The sequence below is a fragment of the Choloepus didactylus genome, chromosome 3, assembly GCF_015220235.1.
Source record: "Choloepus didactylus isolate mChoDid1 chromosome 3, mChoDid1.pri, whole genome shotgun sequence".
NCBI lineage: Eukaryota > Metazoa > Chordata > Mammalia > Pilosa > Megalonychidae > Choloepus > Choloepus didactylus.
In genome coordinates, this window is record NC_051309.1 from 115,275,691 (window position 1) to 115,301,679 (window position 25,989).

Genomic DNA, 25,989 nt, shown 5'->3' on the forward strand with positions numbered 1-25,989 from the left:
CCCCAGTGTGGGGTAGGCCTAAGCTGTTAATATTCAAAGAGGGTTTTAAGTTTTGATATTACACTTTGCCAAAATTTTTAATACCTTAGAAAGATTATTTACTTATTGTTATGAAATTATCACAACATTTTATCAGCGAAGGCTAGGCAGGAATAGATGCATAGTGTGGATTTTCATGGGGCAGTCATGAGAAAAAGTAGTTTTTTGGCTGCTTGTATTCTCCCTAGTCCAATTACTTCAATAAACCAGTTACCTTCACAATAAACAATAATGTTTTATGGTATCTGAGAAATCTGTAGTGATACCTATATATATAAAGAAAAACCTGCTTATCTTTGTTTAATCTGGCATTTCCCAAGCTTATTTGACCAACTGTTGATTTTGGTTTTTGCTCAGCACCTTGTAACACATTTTGGGATATGCCACCTTCCTTCTAGGACCATTTGTACTTTAAAAGAGGATTCCTGGAAATGACTATAGGCAACATAAACTAGGATATTAGGTTAGGTATACATACAGGATATTTTTGAGCAGGAGATATTTCCAATTATTCTTTAAATTATACCACAAATTGTGAACATACTCAACCATCAACATTAATTAAATTAACTTTGACTTCCTAGGTATTCCAGTTTTAACTGTTTACTCCTGACTTGCAGTAAATTTTTGTATTGTACATCTTTATATGTCAAAATATGGAAGTTATATGCCTAATTTATGTATATTTATTTATAAATTCCATATATGTTCTACTCTACTAGTATGTTATACATTATATAACTAGTATGTTATATACATTATGAAACATACCAAAAAACAGGGAATATAAAATATCTGAAAAATAAATGGAAGTTTAATATCTTCTATTTTTTTTTTTTTTTTTTTTTTTTCTTCACTCAGACATAAGCCTGATGTAAGGACAAAATCTGGGAGGGGGGAAGGAGAAATCTTCTTGATAAAATTAATATTCCTTAATGAGCTTATTACTCAGATCAAAAGAAACTCATTTGTATTATGAGATCTACTTTATTTAATGAAAGCATCTTTCTTGGGTTATGTAAGAAATGTAAGCTGTTAAAAATGAAGCAAAACAAAACATTACTGCTTTTCCTTAGATAAACTCTTGAACAAACTCATTAGTTAGGGAAGTGTACTTTTGCCAAATTTTGCCACAGAAATTTGGAGACCACTGACAGTGAAAGGATTCAGGCATCTTCTATTAATGTTCCCTTAGAATTGGTTAGGTCTTCAAAGATAGTCCAGAAGAGATATTTTCTTCTAGGCAAGACTTAATTTTACATCAGTGGTGCTCTTTATATAGTTAAATACATAGCACTTAGACTTTAAACCTGATCTTGATTTTTTAGCTTATTTTCCCCTCTGGAGGAAAAAGGTCCTGCTTGATTACACAACCTGCTGTGCAGATGTTGAATCTAATTACATGTTCCATATTGTTCCTTGCCAACAAATAAATGCTAATAATAATGAATAATCAGCCTTGCTTAACAAGAGCAGCGAGAAATGTGTTTCTGTCATTTCCCATGATGGATAGACCAGGGGTGCTTCAAAGGTGGTGCCCTCACCACGTCGGTGGCACATGGCTTATTAACAACAACCTGCTCTGGATGATGAAGTGTGAAATTGAAGGGCCCTGCAGGGACTGTGATCTGAGCTTTCTGGGCTAAGGAAGAGCTGTTTTACAATATTCATCTGCCTTGTTCATTAGCTCACTGGGTTTCCCCTTAGACCTTTCTTCATGATGTTCTGGAAAATTTTTCCTGGCTAAATTAACATACTTGCTACTGTATCTGGCTAGTGACCAGATTGCTCATGTAAAGCTTCTAGGAAATTTTACTATGTCCTCCTCCAGCTGGTAACAGGAAGTCTGAGCCATAAAAAAACGATGGGACAGAGAACGAATGGATGAAATATTTGAGTGAGTCATTTTGAGGGAGTGTATCTTCACTGAAGAAGATATGTATCAAAGCAGAAAACACACTATCACTTTTTTTTTTTTTTTACTTTTATGGATTAGTTTGTTAATGATTCCTACAGTTAAGTCTAAACATTCTTTTTCAATAAAAAAGATTAGCTTATAACTTGCATTTAATTTATGACATTTGCTGATTTGTCAAATTAAATATAAACTGTTTTGGCAGTGGATCAGAAGTACAGTATATTTTATATCTCTAAAATTTATTCCAGATTTTTTGTTTATTTCTGGAATTCTTTTCTTCTTGATTTATTTGAAAACTCACGTATTTTTATGTTGTTTCAGTATTAGTAGAAAAATTCCAGAGAGACTTTTGAGAGACATGCAAGGGTAAAAGTTTTCACACAGACCTAGATTTAAAGTCATTTCCTTGTATCATCAAAGATAAGTTACTTAACCTCTCCAAGCCTTAAATTTCTCAGCTCAGAGGCTCATAATATGTATCTCATATCGTTAGGTAAAATAATATGTAACGTGATTTGCACAATGCCTACTTTTACTTTCTCCTCTCACTCAGTACTTTGATATTTTTGTTGAATAAAAAACAGAGAGAATGGAATGGAAATGTTAACATTACCTGATATTTTAGTTCATTCTGTGATTGTGCCTTTCTTTAAAAATCCTGGAGTTAATTTTCCTTTCTTTTAAAACAAAAATGGATTTTGGGTTCTATTAGCATTCTTAAGGTATATTCTTCAGTAGAATAGAAGTAGAGCAAGCAGAAAAAAAGTCAAAATATTATTTCTATTGCTAAGGGAAGAAAAAACTAGAACTCCAATGTATTTTTGTTAAGATTGTTAAAGAAGAAATATAGATTTTCAGATTTTTTTGTTTTTGTTGTCATTTATAGCCCTGTCTCTTAGTTTCTTAAACTCTTTATTTTTTATTTTTCTTTGATCAGGGTACTACAGATTTGGGTGAAGCAACTCTCGTCAAAATGAACCTTTCCCACAGCTGTCAGGGATTGCCAAAATGTTCTCTGGAGTGCACAATATCTCAGAAGGGGGTAGTTTGCATTGAAGTCTAGAGACTTTTGTCAGCAGGAATTGTTTTTCAGTGAGATGCTCTGAAAGACATTTTGCTTCATTTAAAGGCCCTGTCAGATTGAATGTGCCACTTCTTGTCCATGCCTTATATAAGGTTGTCAACCTCTGAAGCTCTGAGTGCCACTGGCAAAACTAAGCAATGTTTATGGTTAGCCTGCAACAAGCAAGGTAGTTAAGAGAAAAAGAAATGAAGAAGAGAATACAAGGAACAGGGAAAGGAAAATGAAAAGTACAGGGACAAAAAGGTCATTCAAGGCTTCACAATACATAGGAATTATATTTTTCTCAGAATTCTTGATAATCACCTCTGATTTGTTGTCTTAATACATATACAAAGAGTTTATTTCTCATTTTAAGTTATAGGAAAAGAATTATTATGACTCTGTATGTGTATTATGTATAAAAAAAATAACTGTACCAATTTGGCCTAACCTGAAATAATTTTTACTTTGCTGTCAAAGTCATCTTGATATTCAATAGCAACTGTGCCAGAACATAAGTTCACTTCATTTGTACAGAGCACATCTCACATTCTTTCCCTCTGTTTGTGATGAACAATTTGTTCAAATTTTGACCTTTCTTGCACTTAGAGGTATAAGTTTAGACTGATTTATTTGGATAAGATTGGATATTGCACCTGGTGTGGATGATACTAGATTATATCTTCAGGAAATTGAACTTTTTCTTTTTACTCTTTAAAAAAACAGCTTTATGAAATGAATATGTTGGGGACAGTGTTTTTATACTTTTAACTTCATTTTGCTATATAAAATCTTTTGGTTTTTAAAAAAAGTACTTTCCTTTTCCTTTAGCAAAGTAATTTATACACTTTTTGAAACTAAATTTATGTTTTTTTTGTAAAATTCAGGTTTTTCTTTTTTTTTAAGTTGGCTTCTGTGCCTTTAAAATTTTTTAATTTTAATATAATTTCGAACTTAAAGTCACAAAAATAGTACAAAAATATTATCCGATTCACTAATTATTTACATTTTTATTTTGACCTATTTGCTTTATCATTCATGCTCAACATCTCCTCTTTCTTTTTCTCTTTCTGTATGTGTGCTTTCATAATAATGTATTTTTTTCTTGAAACAGTTGAAAGTAAGCTGTAGATGTTATGCCCCTTTATCCCTTACATTCTCTAACATATCCCCAGTACAATGATCAAAACCAGGAATTTTGACAGTGATTTGATACTATTATCACCACAGCTTTCAGATTTCTTCAATTGTCCCAATAATATCTTTTATACTTATTTTTTCTGGCCTAGGATCCAGTCTAGGATCACATATTATATATAGTTTTCAAGTTTCTTTAATCTGGAATGATTTCTTGGCCATTCTTTGCCATCTATGACTTTGACATTTTTGAAGAATACAGGTCATTTATTTTCAAGAATGTTCTGCAGTTTTGGTTTATCTGATGTTTCTTCATAATTAGACTCAGATTATGTATTTTGGGCAAGAATGCCAAAGAAGCCATGTGTCACAGAAGAGGTACATGATGCTAGTTTAACCCGTTACTGGTAATGGTGATGTTGATTACCTTGTTAAAATGACACCTGCCAGATTTCTGTACTGTAAAATTACTAATTACCCTTTGAAATCAATAAGTAATTTTCGGAGTAGTACTTTGACACTATGTCTTATTCCTCGTCTACTTTTCACCAACTAGTTTTAGAATCCATTTAAAGATTCTTGCCTGAATCAATTAATTACTATTAATTATGTTTGCGAAATGGTGATTTTCTAGCATGCATTATTCCTTCTACATTCATTAATTGGCAAACTAAGGAAAAGCTATTCTTTCTCCCACATTTATTTACTTAGTCTCTTAATTTTTAGCATGAAAATTCATGGATCCTTATTCTATTCAATGGATTATACTTCACTATGCTAATTATTTATTTCGATGCTCAAATTGGCCCAGATTTGGCCAATAGGAGCCCCTTCAAACTGACTCCTAGATTCTTTTGATATGTCCATGTATTAGTCAGAGATATCCACAACCAACAGGATATATATGTATATACATATACATATATATATGTATATATATATATGTGTGTGTGTGTGTGTGTGTGTGTGTGTGTGTGTGTGTGTGTGTGTGTGTGTGTATGTAATGAGTTTATTAAAGGAATTGGCTAACATGACTGTGGATATGGGCAACTCCAAATTCCATAGGACAGTCTGCAAGCTGGAGACTCCAAAGAATTCTCTAAAAGAAGTTGGCTGGCTGAAGTAGAGATGGAAATTCTGTCTTCCACCTGCTGAAGTTGTAAATTCTCCTTTTAAGGCCTTCAACTGATTGGATGAGACTTCTTTCATTGTTGAAGGCAATCAATTTACTGATGATTTAAATCCATGAAATATCCTCATAGTAGCAATCTGACCAGTGCTTGCTTGACCAAACAACTGTACACCATAACCTGGCCAAGTTGGCACATGAACTTAACCATTACAGTCCCCATTAATTCCTGGCACCACAAAATGTTCCAAGATCATCTTGTCATTTTTCTGACCCAGGCCTAGAAGTAGCCTTTATTCCAAAATCTGGATGCTAAGTTTAATCATAGCTACTGGAATGCCATTTCTTCTCAGTGGACACATCTAGGATATATATGTGCAGGTTTGCATACTGTGATGGTTAGGTTCAACTTGGCCAGGTAATGGTGTCCAGGTGTCTAGTCAAGTAAGTACTGGCCTAACTGTTACTGCAAGGACATTTGTGGCTGGTTAATAAACCAGAAGGCTAGTTTATTAAATCATCCGTCAATTGGCTGCAGCTGTGACTGATGATGTCAACGAAGGGCGTGTCTTCCACAATGAGAGAATGCAGTCAGCTGGATTTAATCCAATCAGTTGAAGACTTTTAAGCAAGACAGATAGAAGACCTTCACTTCTTCAGCTGACCAGCGAAGCATTTCCCGAGGAGTTCCTCAAAGTCGCCAGTTCATTTCCTGAGGTGTTCATTGAACACATTCATCAAAGTTGCCTAGGAGTTCATCAAACATCTTCATTGGAGTTACCAGTTTGCTGCCTGCCCTAAGGAATTTGGACTCGTGCATACCCACAGTTGCGTGAGACACTTTTATAAATCTTGTATTTATAGATATCTCTCGTTGATTCTGTTTCCCTAGAGAACCCTAACTAATACAACTAGAACCCTAACTAATACACATATGTAATCATGAGGTCATACAGATACTTCCAATTCCAAGTCAGATTCAGAGAGTTTATTACAGTCCTCCCATATTTGTACTCCTGTTTGTATCTGCTTTCTCCAGTAGCAAGAAATCTAAGATTGCTGTTATCCTCAATATATTTAGTCATTTGCTTATTCCTGTAATACACAGAAAATAGTTTCAAAATTGCTAACCCATGAAACTTTTAAAACAAATCTACTGCAAAGCCATCACAAGAAAGGGAAACAGAACAATGTATCTTCTGAATATAGACACAAAGGTTTTCAACAAAATACTAGCATAGTAAATCCAGCAATGGATAAAAAGGATTATAAACCATAACCAGGTGGAATTTACCCCAGCAGGGCAAAGTCCGTATAACATCCAAAATCAATTAATGTAATGCAACATAGCTATGGAATAAAGGACAACGACAACATGATCATCTCTTGGATACACACGAAAAACTTTTGACAAAATCCAACAGACTTACATGATAAAAATACTCAACAAACTGAGAACAGAAGGGAACTTCTTCAACATGTTAAAGGACATTAACAAAAAACCAAAAGCTGGCATCATACTTAATGATGAAAGACTAAATGCTTTCTTCCTAAGATCAGGAACAAGATAAGAATTTCTGCTCTTGCCAGGACAATAAGGCAAGAAAAAGAAATAAAAGACATCCAGATTGCAAAGGAAAAAAGGAAAACTGTTTCAAAGATGATGTGAACTTGATATAGAAAATCCTAAGGAATCCATTAAAAACTTTTCCAACTGATGAACAAGTTCAGCATGGTTGCAGGGTTCAAGACCAATATGCAAAAGTCAATTGTATTTCTATGCACTAGCAACAAGCAGAAAATGAAATTAAGAAAACAATTCCATTTGAAATACCATCAAAAAGAAAAAATAACCTAACCTCTACCTCACACATATACAAAAATTAACTCAAAATGGATCAAAGATTTGAAAGTTATGGCTAAAACTATGAACCTCTTAGACAAAAACAGAGGAGGAAATCTTCATGACCTTGGATTACACAAAGCCTTCTTAGAAATGACATCAGAAGCACAAGCAGCGAAAGAATAGATACATTGGGCTTCATCAAAATTAAAAACTGTGTGCTTCAAAGGACACCATCAAGAAATTAAAAAGACAACCCCCAGAATGGGAGAGAATTTTTGCAAATCATATACCTAATAAGGAACTTGTATACAGGATATTTAAGAAACTGTCACAATTCAATATGAAAAGACAAATAACCCTTTTAAAAAATGAGCAAATGATCTGCATAGGCATTTGTGCTAGTTTGAATGTATTATGTCCCCCAAAATGCCATTATCTTTGATGTAATCTTGTGTGGGCAGACTTATTAGTGTTGATTAGATTGTAATTCTTTGAGTGTTCCCATGGAGATGCACCCCATCCAACTGTCAGTGATGACTCTGATTGGATAATTTCCATAGAGGTGTTACCCACCCATTCAGGGTTGTTCTAAATTAAATCACTGGAGCCATATAAATGAGCTGACAAACAGAAGGAACTCAGTGAAGCTCTGAGTGACATTTTGAAGAGGAGATATGACCAAGAGGGACACTTTTAAGAAAGCACAGGAGCTGCAGATGAGAGACAGTTTGAAGACAGCCATTGAAAGCAGACTTTTGCTCCGTAGAAGCTAAGAGAGGACAAACACCCCAAAAGCAACTAAGGGTGACATTTTTGAGAAACTAGAGAGGAATGTCCTTGGAAAAAGCCATTTTGAAACCAGAACTTTGGAGCAGACACCAGTCACGTGCCTTCCCAGCTAACAGAGGTTTTCCGGACACCATTGGCCATCCTCCAGTGAAGGTACCTGATTGCTGATGTGTTACCTTGGACACTTTATGGCCTTAAGACTGTAACTGTGTTACCAAATAAACCCCCCTTTATAAAAGCCAATCCATCTCTGGTGTTTTGCATTTTGGCAGCATTAGAAACTAGAACAACATTTCTCCAAAGAAGATATACAAAAGGCCAACAGGAACATGAAAAGATGCTCAGCATCATTATTCATCAGGGAAATGCAAACCAAAACCATAATAAGATACCACTTCACACCCAGTAGGATGGCTAAAATTAAAAACACAGATAGTGTTCCAGTTTGCTAAAGCTGCTCATATGCAAAATACTAGAAATGGATTGGCTTTTATAAAGGGGGTTTATTAGACTACAAATTTACAGTTCTAAGGCCATAAAAGACATCAAAAAGAGGATACCTTTACTGATGAAAAGCTGAGGGAGTCAGGAACACCTCTATTAGCTGGGAAGGCATGTGGCTGGCATCTGCTGGTCCTTTGCTCCCACGTTGCATTGCTTTCAGCTTCTGATTCCAGTGGCCTTCTCTTTAAGCATCTGTGGGGTCTCACTTAGCTTCTCTGGGTCAAACTCTGGGCTTCATCTCTTAGCTTAGCGACTCCAAACGTCTGGTTTCAAGGGCTGTCTCCAAAATGTCTCTGGGCATTTTCTCTCTAAGTGTCTCTCTATATGTCTTTTGTGAGTCCTCCTTGCATCTCCTGGGGGCAAACTCTGGATTATATATCTTAGCTTCTCTCCAAAATGTCTCTCTCACCTTTCTCTGAGCTCCTTTTCTCTGTGAGCTCTCTTAAAGGACTCCAGTGAGCTAATCAAGACCCACCCAAAATGGGCAGGGTCACATCCCATGGAAATAATTTAATTAAAGTTCTCACCCATAGCTGTATGTGTCATCACCATAGAAACACTCAATCAAAAGGTTCCACCCAACAAGATTGTATTCAAAGATCATGGCTCTTTTAGGGTCCATAGCAGTTTCAAACCAGCACAGATAGTAACAAGTTTTGACAAAGTTGTAGCAAAATGGGAACTCTCTTACACTGCTGGTGGGAATGAAAATGGAGCACCTGCTTTGGAAAACAGCTGGGCAGTTGCTATTGATTTAATCTTCTTTGTTCCTATTGTAAATAGAGTTTTCTCTTCCATTACATATTCTAACTTGATTTCATTTTTGCATTTGAAGGCTATGGATTTCTGTATTTAAAATTTATATTCTGCTTTCTAACTGAATTTTATTTGTTGTCTAGTTATGCTACATCATTTGCAGTTGTACTATATCATCTACAAATAGAGTAGTTTTTCTTGTTTTGTAATTCAGATACAAAATTTTTCTTTCATAAATCATATATAATTGATTTCCTATTCTGATTATGTTTGCTAATAGCACCAATACATTATTAAGTATTAGGGAAATTGTGGGCATCTTAGTCTTTGATATTAATTGAAATGCCTCTTATGTTTCCCTATTAAATAAATGCTTGCTTTAAAACTAATATATATATTTTTCATGTTAAAAATATTCAACATCCCCTATGCTCGGGGTTGTTTGTTTGTTTTAATCACAAATGGATGTTGAACTTCATCAAATATTTTTTAAGCAGCTGTGATATTATCATATTTTTCTCCTTAGATCTATCAACATGGTGTATTATATTACTGGATCTGTTAATATTGAACCAACCTTACTTTCCAGGAATAAATCTCATTTGGTCATGATGTAATACTTTCTTAATGTGGTGTTGGATTCTGTTCACTAATTTCATATTTTTGCATCTGTATTCATAAGTAATATTTGTAATTGTCTTCTTTTATCTTAATCAGAGTAAGGTATAAATATGGTACTTCACAAAAAGAAGAAAATATTAGAATTGCCTTTTATTTTGTATTTTTGTCTACAAGTAAATTAAGCTTGACTAATATGTGATATATGGATTAACAGTAATGTATTTATATAATTTACATATATTCAGAAGGAGGGATGCATGATAAAATATTTTTTAGTGATAAAATGTGTTCAGTGGTCTGGAGACCATTGCCTTAAAGCAACGATTCTCATACTTTCATATGCACCAGATTTGCCAAGATTTATTGATAAATTATAAAGTTCTGAGCGACAACCCAGAGAGAGTTTCCAGTTCAGTAGATCTAACATTGGGCCTGAGAGTTTGCATTTCTAACAGATTTCCAGGTGATGCCAATGTTGCTGGTCCGGGGACCATGCTTTGATAATCTCTACCTTAGATCATTGTGCTGTTACACTGAAGCTTACAGAAGAATCACCTAGGATGCTCATTAAAATGTATATTTTCAGATCTCATTCTTAGACATTATGAATCAGAACCAGTCGGCTCCAGAATTAGCATTAACAGTGACCTCACATGATTCTGACTTAGCAGGCCTACATTATCATGAGGTTTTGAGAAATACCCTTTGGGGCTTACAGATGTTGGGTATCAGGGAGGAGCAGCATTGTCTCCTTGCAAACTGGGAAACTTTCACATATCTCAGAGGCTGGGAAAAAATTTAAACAGTCATGAAAATTCTTTTTGAATTTCCTTTTAAAGGACATTGATAGAAAAGACATGAGTTACTGAGAAGCATCCAATAAAAGAGAAATGTTTGAAAGCTATTTTTGCTTTTTCCTTGAGTTATATTTATACTTACATTTTGTTTGTGTACATGTTTTGGAATACAGATATTATGCAATGTACATTTTTGTACAATTATCACTTTTTAAAATACTGTTTCTTTTCCATTAGAACATCATAATCTTCACATACATTTATCGACTAAAATTTTGGCAAGTAAAAGGAAGAAAAATAATCCCCGGTCTCATCATCATTGTAAAACTTTTCTGAATTTCCTTACAATATTTTTTCTATGCAGAGTTTGTTATTGTGGGTATTTGGTTTCTTAGTGATCATACTGTGTTTTTCAATTTTGTTTCCTTTTCCCCCCTGGATTATTTGTCATAAATATTTTCCCCATGGTTTATAAATACTTCTTCATTATAATCATTGGATAATGGTTGTAACACCAGTTATTTTGTATTTTTAGATATTTAGGAGTTACATTTCATGTATTTTTTATTAGATACATACACAATGTATTTTTTATTAGATACATACACAATTTTATAATTGGAAGTTACCATAGAGACCATTGATTTCAACTTTCCCATTTACAGATAATTAAACTGACCTTTCCAAAGTTACAAAGTTAAAATGTGGCGAAGATAGGGCTGAAACCCAAGTTTCCTCACTCCTAATCCTATTGATTATTCCACTATTCTATGTTGTTTTCTCTAGCACTTTAAATTTGACCAGAAAGGCCTTTAGATTTAAATCTGCCACTTTGCTGGTTGTTTTCCATTTGTCCCGTCTGTTCTTTGTTTCTTTTTGCCTCTTTCCCTATGTACTTTCGGATTTTTTCAAGTATTTTTTATGATTCCGTTTTATCTTCACCTTTGATTTACTAGCTTTATGCCAGTTTTTAAATTTTTTCATGGTTTTCCTAGGGTTTAAAATATACATCTCTAGTTTATCACAGCCTACCTGGAAATAATATGTGCAAAAAAAAAAAAAAAAAACTTTAGAATGAAATCAATTCAGGCAGTTTCATATGTATATATGTCTATGTATATACACACACACACACATACATATATACATACATACATCTTGTTGACAGCATATATATGACATTTCACATGGTAACATTTATATTAATAAAGTAAATGTATTTCTTATATATATCCTGATTTTTTTAAAAATGCCAAGGTTACAAAAAATGTTATATTCTGTTACCCAAGTGTGTCAAATGCTTGAAGCAAACAAACATGAATATGGAAATATTTAGCCTTTCTTGACATTCCTGTTAACAATATGTATTTTTAAAAAAAAACTTATTCAAAAGTGTTTCGTCTTAATTGCAGTGTTGCAAATAAAGGAGATTTGAAGCCATAGTTCATTGAAGGGTAAATGGCCAAATTTTGAATCTTATCCCAAAACTATCATGGATTTTAAATCTTGAATTTTACTATGGGAACATGAAATTGGTTTGTGTGTCTATATATGTTTTCTCTTTTTCTTTCTTTGCTACTAACATGATAGAGTTATTGAATTTTAGTACTGAAAAGGATTCTAAAGGTCATTTTAATTCAAACTCTTTAACAGAAAAAGAAGCAGAAACTGTACGAATTTTCTATTGCTGCATAATAAATCACCCCAAAAGTTAGTCACCTAAAACAGCAAACATTTATTATCTCATAGGTGTGGCTTTGTTGGGTCCTCTGGCTCAGAGTCTTGAACAAGGCTGAAATCAATGTGTTTGCTAGGCTGTGGCTTCATCTGGAGGTTCAGCTTGGGCAGAATCCATTTCCAAGCCCTGTGCTCACATGCCTGTTGGCAGGATTCAGTTCCTCAAAGGTTGTTGGAATGAGGGTCTCAGGTCTTCACTGGCTGTTGACTGGAAACATCAGTTCCTGTGGGCTGGTCCATAGAGAAGTTCACAGCATGGAGCTGGCTTCTCTCAGAGTGAGTGAGGGAGTAAGCAACAGAGGGAAATTACAGTCTCTTTGTAACTTAAACTTCAAGTGACAACCCATAGCCAAAATTGTATTCTGTATATTTAGAAGTAAGTCACTAGGTTCAGCACACAATCAAGAGGAGGGTATTACACAAAGGCATGAATTCCAGGATGGTGTGTGCATGGGGGAACATTAGTGGTCATCTTAGAAGCTGCCTACCACATACACCCAGATAAATGAGGTGCCCAAAATCTTCCATCAGTTTGTTAATGGCAGAGCCCAACCAGCTCCCTGACCTCTCATCTCCCTGTACACTGTTCTTTCACTTACCTCTTTTGCTTATATACATTTTCTTTAGTCATTAAAAAGGAAAGGATTAATGACATGATAAACCTTACTCTTTGACAGAGGTGACTTCATTTCCCCTAACTCATGAGATTACTAATAATATTGCCTTAAAAGATGCAGAGAGGGAAGCATAGCATAATATCATTATTGATTTTGCTTTTCTACTCAGTGGAAATCTTTGCCAAGTATAGAAGGAAGGTAGTGAGGGAAAACTGGGAACATTGACAGCAACTAACTTAGAGATCTCCCAGCTAAAACTTCAAAATACATAACTAGATCTGGGTTTCTTAGTTTGGGGCTCCTAAAAGAAACACATTTTTAAACAAAAGGATGGATATCAACTTCAGTATGCTCCACAAGTCCTTAAATAAATTACATTATGGGGCAAATAAAATAGATTGACATTAAGTAGGAATGTTAATAAGATTTTAAAATGTGCACAGTAATAGTGCTTAGCTCCAGTGGTGTTTATTGCCATCAAATGCTAGGGCTTAAAACTTATAGAATCATGGGGGTGGAGTGGAAAAAGAGACACACCCAACTCATGGTTTGTAAAAAGAAAATAAAAAGGTGTACAAGAAAATAAGCACCACGAATTATCATTACTGCCTTCTTAGTTTAATATTCTCAGAGCAGTTGTTAGTTCAAAAGGAACGGATAAGGGAGATCTAAGATGGCAGCATAAAGAGGAGTGGAAGCTAATTAGTCCCCCTGGAACAACTAATAAGCAACCAGGAATAGCTAGTAAATAATCTGGAGTAACTGCAGGGGACAAACATGACCGTACACTCATCATACACCAACCTGAGTTGAGAGGAATGCCCAAGATCACAGTATAAAATCTGTAAGTAAAAACTGCAGATCCAAGCCAGGAGCCCCCTCCCCCCAAGGCCCAAACTGCAAAGCCTCGTGGAACCAGAGAGCAGCCCTCTCTGAGTGAGTGAATATAGCACAGCTGAGCTCCAACTGGGGTTTTAATTAACAAGTGTGGACTGCTCGATATGAATCCCCAACAAGCAGACAGAGGCTTTGGGTGAAGACTGACACTGGAGAGCCGGAGGGTGGCCATGGACTGGCCCTGAAGGGGGCTTTCTGTCCCTGTTTCAGCTCAGTGGAGACAGCCTCATCCATTTTCAATTCCCAGTGCTCTGACCCAGACAAGGGTGGAGATATCATAGGCAGAAAGAGACCATTGAAATGCTAATGACCTCTCGCTAGGGGGGTCTATCTTCCCTACGAGGAAAGGGATGGGGCCCAGCTCTACTACCCACTTTCCATTCAGAACCAGACCCCAGAGCCTGGGGGAAAACAGCCATGGGCCACAGCTCCTTACACCAGCCGGGAGTTACAGGCTGACCAGCGCCACCTGCTGTGCAGAAAAGCTCAGTGACCTGAGGCCTCACAGGGTGTACTGATTTTCTAAGACACATCCTCAGGGAAACCAAATACTGAATAGTTCTTCCTTCTGGGACCAGAGTCCATTTTGGTCTGGGAAAACTTGATTGGGGCAACCAAGGAAACCATGACTAGACAACAGAAAACTACAACCTACACTAAGGAAATGAAATTATGACCCAGTCAAAGGAACAAACTTATACTTTACTGAGACACAGGAACTTGAACAACTAATACTAAGTAAATTCAGAAAGTTTAGGGAGGATATGGCAAAAGAGATGGACCATATAGTGAAAACACTGGGCATGCAGAAGGTAGAAACTGAAAGTTCAAAAAACCAACTGGCAAAATCTATGAAAATGAAAGGCACAACACAAGAGATGAAGGACACAATGGAAACATACAACAGCAGATCTCAAGAGGCAGAAGAAAACACTCAGGAACTGGAGAACAAGGCACCTGACAGCCTACACACAAAAGAACAGATACAGAAAAGAATGGAAAAATATGAGCAACATCTCTGGGAACTAAGGACAAAATGAAAGTCAGGAATGTATGTGTCATTGGTGTCCCCAAAGGAGAAGAGAAGGGAAAAGGGGCAGAAGCAATAATAGAGGAAATAATCAATGAAAATTTCCCATCTCTTATGAAAGATATAAAATTACAGATCCAAGAAGCACAGCATACCCCAAACAGAATAGATCTGAATAGGCCCATGCCAAGACACTTAATAATCAGATTATCAAACATCAAAGATAAAGAGAGAATCCTGAAAGCAGCAAGAGAAAAGCGATCCATCACATAAAAAGGAAGCTTGACAAGACTATGTGCAGATTTCTCAAGAGAAACCATGGAGGCAAGAAGGAGGTTGGGTGATATATTTAAGATACTGAAAGAGAAAAACCACCAACCAAGAATCCTATATCCAGCAAAACTGTCTCTCATATATGGGGGAAAGCTAAAATATTCTCTGACAAACAGACAATGACAGAGTTTGTGAACAAGATACCTGCTCTACAGGAAACACTAAAGCAAGCACTGCAGACAGAAAGGAAAAGACAGGAGTGAGAGGTTTGGAAAACAATTTTGGGAGATAGTAGCACAGCAATGTAAGTACACTGAATGAAGATGACTGTGAGTATGGTTGAAAGAGGAAGATTGGGAACATTTGGGACAGCAGAACAAAAGACAAATGACAAAGACAGGGACTGTGTAACTCAGGGAAACCTAGGATGCTCAATGAATGTAATAAAAGGTACAAATATGTTTTTACATAAGGTGGAATAAATGAATGTCAACATTGCAAGGTGTTAAAAATAGGGTGGGATTGGGGGGAAAATACAATCAATGCAAACTAGAGACTATAATTTATGGAAACACTGTATTATGCTTCCTTTAATGTAACAAAGGCAATATACCAAAGCTAAATGCATACGGGGTTGTGGGGATTAGAGGAAGGGTGTGGGACTCCTGGCATTGGTGATGTTTTCTGACTCTTTATTCTACTTTAAGTTAATGCTGTCTTTCCTTTTGTTGCTTTCTAGCTGTCATTTTGTTGTTGTTGTTGTTGTTTTATTTCTCTCTCTCTCTTTTCTTTTTCTTTTGTCTCTCTGCCTTCTTTGACTCTTCCTCCTTCTTTGGGGAAGAAATGGAGATGTCCTTATATAGATAGTGGTGATGGTGCTGAATATATAAATACATGACTATACAGGGAACCAATGATTGCTTACTCAGGATGGAATGTATGATGTGTGAACAAAACCATCTTAAAAGAAAGGGGTTGATGAAGAAACCTGAAGGCACTATATTGAGTGAAATAAGACAGACACATAAAGGCAAATATTGCAGGATCTCAATGATATGAACTAATAATAATATGTAAATTCATAGACATGAAATATAAGTTACCAGGATATAGAATGAGGCTAAAAAAGGGGAAGTGTTTGCTTATTATGAGCAGAACGTTCACATAGGATGAACTTAAACATTTGGAAATGATGGTAGAATGTTGTGAGAATAACTAACAGCGCTGAAAAGTGTGTGAAGGTGGTGGAAAGGGGAAGCTCAGAGTCACTGTATGTCACCAGAAGGAAAGTTGGAGATTAAAAGATGGGAATGTATAAAACAGTGAATCTTGTGGTAGACAATGTCTGTGATTAACTGTACAAATATTAGAAATCTCTCATGAACTAGAACAAATGTATAACACTAGAGAGGCATATAGGGAAAAAATATATACCTATCACAAACTATGTACTACAGTTAGTAGTATTTTAACATTCTTTCAGCAACAGTAACAAATATACTATACCAAAACTATAAATCAATAATGGAGGGGGGGGGTTGGTTAGGGGCATGGGGGGATTTGAGTCTCCTTTTTTTGTCTTTATTTCTTTTCTGGAGTAATGAAAATATTCTAAAAATTGAAAAAAAATTATTGTGGTGATGGATGCACAGCTGTATGATGGTATGGTATCATGGGCAATTGATTGTACACTTTGGATCTTTGGATAGTTGTATGGTATGTGAACATTCTCTCTCTCTCTCTCTCTCTCTCTCTCTATATATATATATATATATATATATATATGAAGGGATATGACTCTCATGCACAGTTTTCCAAGTTTTCCATTGTACTACAGCATAGGTAACTAATATACACCTAAAAAACAAAAACTTGTTAAGCCCCCATCCAAGTATCACTTTCTCCTTATTTAGGAAAAGTGAGGTGGTTTTCTTATGGCCAAAAAAACCAATCCATGACGAAAATAGAAGACAACCATTCCTCTGATCCAGATTTTGTAATCTAGGAAAAAAAAAGAACAAGAAAGATTAAGATATAAAACTGGTGGTTGGGGAGTAAAACATGTTCTCTAAACAGCATCCTCTTGTTATTGCTTTGTTCAGTGCAAAAATCACCTGTTCAGAGATATGTTCCCTGGACCACCCTATCTACACTTGCTCCTTCCCCTACCCTTGTCAGAATCAGGTTTGTTTGTTTGTTTTTTCTTAGTGAGTGAAATTTGTATAGAGTCTCAGATAGAGATCTGGGTATTATTTAGGGTTTTCAAGACTACTGTTGACTTGGGCTTATCATACTGTGGTCATTTGGCATATCTAGGTGAAGCTTGCATAGCATTAACCTCCTGGACAGCCTCTGGATGCTATTTGAATTCTCTTAGCCACTGAAACCTTATTTAGTTGCTTTTCTTTTCCCCATTTTGGTCAAAAAGGCATTCTCAACCTCTCGATGCCAGGGTTAGACTCATTCCCAGAAACCGTGTCCCACTTCTCCAGGGAGACTCATTCATCTGGGATTTAGGGGAGAGTAATGAAGTTATTAACAGAGTTAGGCTTAGAGAGAGAAAGTCCACATTTGAGCAACAAGAGAGGTTCTCTGGAGGTGACTCCTAGGCATAAATATAGGTTGGCTTAACCTCCCCTTTGCAACCATAAGAGCAAGCCTCAAGAGTGAGGGATTGTTATAAAGTAGTAGGTTCCTAAGTTCACATAGCATATGTTCTGTCCACAATAATCCTTCCATATTTCACATTATTACTTAGTTGTACACTCCTCATCATGCTCCATTTTAAACAATTCTCATGACCCAAAACACCTCATAGCTCTTTTCAGCCCAGAAAACAGAATCAGGTTATTCTGTGTAATTGTTTCATAGTACTTATCCATTTTTAAAATTATCTATTATTTCTCTCTCCCTTTGGGAACATACACACCATGAGAGCAGATACTTTGTCCAACTTGTTCACTACTGGATTCCCAGTACCTGCAACAGTTCCTGAAACAAACATGTGCTAATACAAATGAATAAATAGTCCAAAGAGATACAGCAAAATAATTTATATATCCAGTTCCCAAACTTTCACCCTTAGTGTGTCAGTAGTTTTTTTCCACAGCATCCCTAGACCAAAGGAAAAGCTAATAATTCCATTTATTAGATAATTAAATTCAAAAATCTTAAGAACTACTTATGTCTAAACAACTTAGTAGCCCTTTGGGGGAAAAAATAGCACATGAATATAAGAAAAAACATGATATTTTATGTCATTCTTAACCACAGTTACTAATGGGATGTGTGCTCCTGTTAAGCACTGCACAACTTCTCAAACATTAGAATCAGATTGGACACCACCACCATCCCATTTCATGTTGCAGAGATGGTTGTGCTTTTTATTATAGCAACTGCCAAAAACTCAACTTTGCCAAGATATGTCAATAAAATGAATGTAGCACCATCTACTGCTGAAACTGAACTACCTTGCCTAGTTGTGTGATTCCCAGCAGTTACTAAGTTACAAAGTTACTAAGTTACTAATTTCTCTTGAAATTTTAAAATATTCCTTAATGCCCATGTGAATTTGCTGCAGCAACCCAGGGAAGCACCATCTAAGTAGTTTAAGTTTATCTTATTTTTATACACTAAACTGAAAGCCTGAATGTCCAATGAAGAGGCTCAGGCTCTACTTATCAAGCTTGAGGAAGAGAAACAAGCCAGGATGTACAGAGAGCAATATAGAATCAGGGTCATATGACCTGATCAGAGTCAGAAACATCAGCCTGAAGGAAGCAATCATAGTAAATACTTAGGAAATAAAAATTGGGGTATATTAAAGAATACTAGAGTGCAGTCAGGCTGCTGAACAAGTCAAGAACATTAAAAGTCAGATCAAGGAGTGAGTGAAAACCCTCAAGTCAGGGTATTGATAGGTGGATGTGAAAACTAACTGGGCTTTGCAAAATGGACTTCTGGACTTATTTTTTAATCAGCAGCTGAGAGAAGAGTGCCTAGCATTTCATCTATAGTGAGTCTTCTCTCTCTTGACTATGCAGATATTTCAGCCTACGAGTATTCAGCTCTCCTGTTTTTGCACAGGATCCTGCTTTGGAATGAGGATTAAGATAAATACAGATTATAATTGATTAAAAAATTTAGAATTAGAAAGCTTGCATTTCTAAGCATTCTCCTCTGCTCAATTTTCAGATTTTAATAAATGTTAAAAAGGATTCACCTTTGTACTAATAGCACCTTAAGCTATTTATAGTTTCATTTCTTTCCCTTCTAACAGTTTAAATGCTGAAGTATTTTTAACAGTTATATTATTATATGTCTTCAGAATTGCATTAATTTACCTCTATTAACTTAAAACTTAAATGTATAGTTTAACTTTTCTAAGGAAAAATATGGCTCATGAATATGTTCTATTTTAAAGACTCAACTGTATTGAGTCAAGGCAAGTGAAATTGTTTTAACTCTTTTCCCAATAATCAAGTAATAAATACATTTTTGCCAGGAAGAGAAATCCCTTAATGAGATTTTTCAGTCAAAGTCATGCTGGTGTGGCAATAAGAATGTTGTAGCAGACAGGAAACCTGTGTCCTGCCCCCGTTCTGCTGATCATTAGAGAGGCATTACCTTGGGCAAGGCTGTAAACTTGCATAACTTTCTCATTTGTAGAAACTGAGTATAGATTTCCTACTCCACAGGATTGTTGTAATGATTTTGTAATTGCTGGTGGCGCTTGAGGAGCAGGGAGCACTGACGATCCATACCAAGGTCATGGAGCATCCTGTGGTGTTTACAGTTGATGAAATGATGATTCATATCCAATATTTGTAAGGAACACATAGTAAGAACTTATTTTTTAAAGACAAAAAGGTTTAAAATAAGGCTATTGGCTGGTGACGGTTCTTCATGATAGACAAATGGATTTAAATGATCTTGCCAGGCAGTTGGATATTGGGATGGAAATCTGAGGTTTGCTGATGAAACAGCCATGCTAGGAAAAATAAACCTGGGGAATTCCTGATATTCTCACAAACATTGGGACTACAATTTAGAAGGCCAAGCCCTTGATCCTGGGGCTCGCCCTTATGAAGTTTGTTACTGCAAAGGAGAGACTAAGCCTACTTATAATTGTGCCTAAGAGTCACCCCCAGGGGGCCTCTTTTGTTACTCAGATGTAGCCTGTCTCTCTCTAAGCCCACTCAGCAGGGAAACTCACTGCCCTCTCCCCTACGTGGGACATGACTCCCAGGGGTGTAAATCTCCCTGGCAACATGGGACATGACTCCCTGGGATGAACCTGGACCCAGTCTTGTGGGACTGAGAAAACCTTCTTGACCAAAATGGGGAAGAGAAATGAAACAAAATAGAGTGTCAGTGACTGAGAGTTTTCAAATGGAGTCAAGAGGTCATTCTGGAGGTTATTCTTATGCAGTATATACATATTTTTAGTTTTTAGTGTATTGGAATAGCTGGAGGGAAATACCTGAACTGCAACCCAGTAGCCTTTATTCTTGAAGACGATTGTATAACTCTGTTGCTTACACTTTGTGACTGTGTGATTGTGAAAACCTAATGGCTCCCATTCCCTTTATCCAGTGTATGGACAGATGAGTAGAAAAATGAGGACAAAAATAAAATGAATAATAGGGAGTGTTGCAGGGTAAGGGATGGTTTGGGTGTTCTTTTTTACTTTAATTTTTATTCTTTTTTTTTTATGTGGTAATGAAAACGTTCAAAAATTGATTGTGGTGATGAATGCACAACTATGTAATGGTACTCTGAACAATTGATTGTACACTGTGGATGATTGTATGGTTTGTGAATATATCTCAATAAAATTGAATTTAAAAAAAACGATTCCTACGAGGGCTGAAATAAGAACTCCCCAGCAAGTTTATTAAGTCAAACATGTGGACAAAGGCAAATGCTTTCCATTGTTGGGTGTTTGTTTTTAAAGCCAGTGATTTCTTTGGCCCTGTGAAAAAAAAGCTGATTAACTTTCTATTGGAAAACATATATTTAGAATTTTTTAATTTAGAGAAAAACTCAAACTAGGAATGGGAAATGTCATGTAGTAATTAGTATACTGTTAAAATTACATTTTAAAATTCAGTAGCAGAATATACATTATACCATTAAGGAGGATTTGTTTAGTGTGAGTTCAGAGGCTAGAAATGTGAACATGTACATGTTTTCCTCTAGGCTGTATTAAATTTTACTTATCCCTTTTCAATTATGGTATCTGAAACAGTGTAAAAACCCAAGAAAATGTAGTGTCAGTTGTCATAAAGAAGCTAGTTCAAAAACACAAAGAGTGAGGAAATTTGACACATTTTCATCTCACTTAAGTTCAAACAGAATCCTTTAGTAGCTGAGGATCTGACCTAGCCAGACTACAAAAATTTCCCTCACGTGGTCTGAAAATTCTCATATCTTCCTCCAGTATAATCAAATTGGATATTCTTAAAAGAAGAGAAACACTTTTCCTAAGTTCGACCACTGAAAAAATGCTTTTCATCTGGTGAAGATATTGTACTTAAATTGTACCAAATTGTTGTACCTGTACTACTACAGGCAAAATAAAAGTAAAAATAACTTAAGTTATTTCATAATATATATGATCAGAAACTACGGATTTACTCATGGTAGAATTTTTATAAAGCATGGAATGGATTTAAGAGATTTGGTTTTAGTAGGAAATATTTTCCTTAAATGACAAACTTATTCTAAGGTTTCATGTTTTTATCTACTTTGCACTGTACCTCTAAGACAATAAACTTGGCAATTTTAGGTTGCTTATGCATGTAAAATAAAGACATTAATGAAAAGAATCACAGAAACTGAAGACTTCAGATATGTAGTCTAACTGCCCTTCCCACTTCATGATGAAAAGGGTCCAGAAAGGTTAATTTGCCCAAGAACACAAGGCCAGTGGCTGTCTATAATATTCTGCCTCCCATAATCTGAAAGTGAAAATGAAAAGGACGAATTTGTGCAACCTATTAAATTGTATTTAAACCTGTTCTGGGATTAACAGAATTGATAGACTCTCTTCTCTTTGTTTCAAAACCCCTAGAACTCACCCCAAAATGATTATTACAGTAGAATTGTCTAAACAACATTATAGAAGGTTATCAGTTGTGTCTGAAAATAAGTTTTCTGGGTTAAATTTTTTTCCCAGCAAAAATTTATCATGATTGCTGGTGGTTATCAGTTGCAAAGCTAGTTATGCCACTGGCTGGTTTCACAGATACAGTGTCTTACCTGAGAATTTCTATAACATTCTGTTAACATTATGTTTCTATAACATTGAGTATTTCTTGGAAGGGAGCAGGATCAAAATCCTGACTATTAACTTTGTATGAAAATGTCCACTCATTTACTAATTAAGTTTTAAAATGCTATCTCTGTGTGTAGTCTTTTTTTTTTTTCTTCAAGCTTAATTTTTGATAAAACAGATGGAAAAAATGGACAAAATCTTAGTTACAATGGGGAGGGGAAAACAAGAAAAAATGGGAATGCATGGTGAAAGGGAATTAAATTGTATGAGGTATCACTGACAAGAACCAGATATTTTCAAGTGAAAAAATTCTCATGAGGGAGATAATTTCATATGCATTAAAACTGGTAGATGCCTAATAAAAACACTGTGGAAGATATTACCCAAGACCTTCTTCAGTCAGCTTACAAATTAAGCCTAGGAACTATCTGTTTTGTATTCTTTCCAAAGGAAATACTCTTTTTTAAAGCATATTTCAGATTTTATTTAAAAATTTTAATAGTAATATAATACCAAATATCACTTGTGAAAAGAAAAAATATCTAAACCAAACAGCTGATATTTCTGTATCACTCCTTCTGGTCTTTTTATTTGCATATGTTGCAGTCATACAAACAAAATATATCTTTTGAATTTTTACATTTAAAGTTATTTCAGTAACATCTTCCCTATTTGAATCTTAACTCTGTTGTAATCTCACGAGATCCTGAAAGAAGCTTTTGTTTGTGAATACAGTGATAAAGGGCTACCAAACACATTCTCAGAAATCCTAATTATGCTTTGGGTTTTAAAGAATAATTATCTAGTAGTTTTTTTTAGGTTATTTAAATATATTTTAGTGGGACTAACTCTAACACCCAGTTCATAAAAAATATACTTATTTTACATGAATGGAAACCTATGGAATGAGAGTCCCATTTTCTGCACGAGGACTTGTACCTTGACATGTTCACTTCTTAGGTTGAACTATAGAAAGATTTCATTACAGTACTCTTAGGTGAGATAAACCCCCCACTTGAATATATTACATGATTCAAATGGCTTGCTTAGCCCCAGGGTCTCATTGATACCAGTGATCCACATTTTGATTTTCCTTAAGGAACCGCTTTACTATTTATGAAGAAGACAGATAGCTGTTCATGTCATTTTTGGAGCATTGCTCATTCACATTTATAAGGAGAATTCTGCTGGGCCACTAAGAGAACTTTTAGGTGGTGATTACTACGAAAGAAAGAACAAAATAGAAAGTGGGAATTATGGTGGTAGAATAAAGACAAAATTATTTGTCTTCTGATTCTTTCTAACTTTTTCTGGTTCATGAGAGCTACAGTTATCCTCCCCCTCTCCCCCATTATGGTTTTGAAGACATAGATTATTTTCTCCTGCTTAAAAATTCTGAGGCTGCCACCACCCAGACTGCTGAGCCCAATCTGTCCACCGCCACCTACTCCGGATACAAAACATCCAGTCATGGATAAAAATGAGCTGGTGCAGAAGGCCAAACTGGCTGAGCAGTCTGAGCAATATGATGACATGGCAGCCTGCATGATGTCTGTAACTGAGCAAGGAGCTGAATTATCCAATGAGGAGACAAATCTTCTCTCAGTTGCTTATAAAAATGTTGTAGGAGCTTGTAGGTCATCTTGGAGGGTCATCTCAAGTATTGAGCAAAAGGTGGAAGGTGCTGAGAAAAAACAGCAGATGGCTCGAGAATACAGAGAGAAAATTGAGACTGAACTAAGAGATATCTGCAATGATGTACTTACTGTCTGTGCCGGTTTGAATGTATTGTGTCCCCCAAATGCCATTGTCTTTGTAGTCTTCTGGGACAGACGTTTTGGTGCTGGTTAGATTTGCTTGGAATGTGCCCCACCCAGCTGTGGGTAATGATTTTGATGAGATGTTCCCATGGAGGCGTGGCCCTGCCCATTCGGGGTGGGCCTTGATCAGTGGAGCTATATAAATGAGCTGACTCAGAGAGAGGAAACTCAGAGAGTGCAGCTGGGAGTGATGTTTTGAAGAGGAGCAAGCTTGCTAGAGAGGAACATACTGGGAGAAAGCCGTTTTGAGGCCGGAGCTTTGGAGCAGATGCCAGCTGCCTTCCTAGCTAACAGAGGTTTTCCAGACGCCATTGGCCATCCTCCGGTGAAGGTACCCGATTGCTGAGGTGTTACCTTGGACGCTTTGTGGCCTTAAGACTGTAACTGTGTAGCGAAATAAACCCCCATTTTATAAAAGCCTATCCATCTCTGGTGTTTTGCATTCTGCAGCATTAGCAAACTAGAACACTGTCTTTTGGGAAAGTTTTTGATCCCCAATGCCTCACAAGCAGAGAGCAAAGTCTTCTATTTGAAAATGAAAGGAGACTACTATCGTAACTTGGCTGAGGTTGCTGCTGGTGATGACAAGAAAGGGATTGTGGATCAGTCACAAGAAGCATACCAAGAAGCATTTGAAATCAGCAAACAGGAAATGCAACCAACGCATCCTATCACATTGGGTCTAGCCCTTAACTTTTCTGTGTTCTGTTATGAGATTCTGAATTCCCCAGAAAAAACCTGCTCTCTTGCAAAGACAGCTTTTGATGAAGCAATTGCTGAACTTGATACATTAAGTGAAGAGTCATACAAGGACAGCACACGATTAATGCAATTACTGAGAGGCAACTTGACATTGTGGACATCAGATACCCAAAGAGATGAAGCTGAAGCAGGAGAAGGCGGGGAAAATTAACTGGCCTTCCAACTTTTGTCTGCCTCATTCTAAAATTTACACAGTAGACCATTTGTCATCCATGCTGTCCCACAAATAGTTTTTTTGTTTGCTACTATGACAGGTTTATGTTACTTCTATTTGAATTTCTGCATTTCCCATGTGGTTTTTATGTTTAATATTAGGGGAGTAGAGCCAATTAACATTAGAGAGTTATCTGTTTTTATCTTGAGGTGGCCAGTATGGGGAAGTGGAATTTTATAAAAGTTATAAATGTTTGGCATAGTTCTTTTGGTACAGTGTGGCTTCACAAGGGCCAGTGTTAAAACTGCTTCCAAGTCTAAGCAAAGAAAACTGCCTACATATTGGTTTTTCCTAGTGGGGGATAAAAGGGGATAATTGGTTTCAGTCACAAGTGTAGTTATTGTGGGTACTTTAAGGTTTGGAGCACTTTCAAGGCTGTTGTGGAAAAGATATCCCACGTATATTATATGCTGAACCATGTGTATCTGCGGAATACACGGTCTCAATGTGCGTACCTTTGACTACAGCTGCAGAAATGTTCCTTTAGACCAAAGCTGTGACCCAATTTACTCTGAAGAAGGGCAGAAACAGTTCACATTCCATTATTTGTAAAGTTACCTGCTGTTTGCTTTCATTATTTTTGCTACACTCATTTTATTTGTATTTAAATATTTTAGGCAACCTAAGAACAAATGTACAAGTAACAATGCAGTAAAAATAAGTTGCTTGATAATCCATTACTTTGTGTATATCAAGCACAGCAGTAAAACAAAAAAACCCATGTGTTTAACTTTTTTTAGGTTTTTTGCTTTTGTGATTTT

At 36.0% G+C, this 25,989-nt stretch overlaps 1 protein-coding gene and 1 pseudogene across 1 annotated transcript in view; both read left to right on the plus strand.

The window, feature by feature from the left end:
* The window catches only part of GSTCD (glutathione S-transferase C-terminal domain containing), a 186,450-nt gene that overhangs the window by 103,152 nt on the left and 57,309 nt on the right, over nucleotides 1-25,989 (plus strand). The window lies entirely within an intron of this gene.
* Nucleotides 23,873-25,218, plus strand: LOC119529737 (annotated as a pseudogene).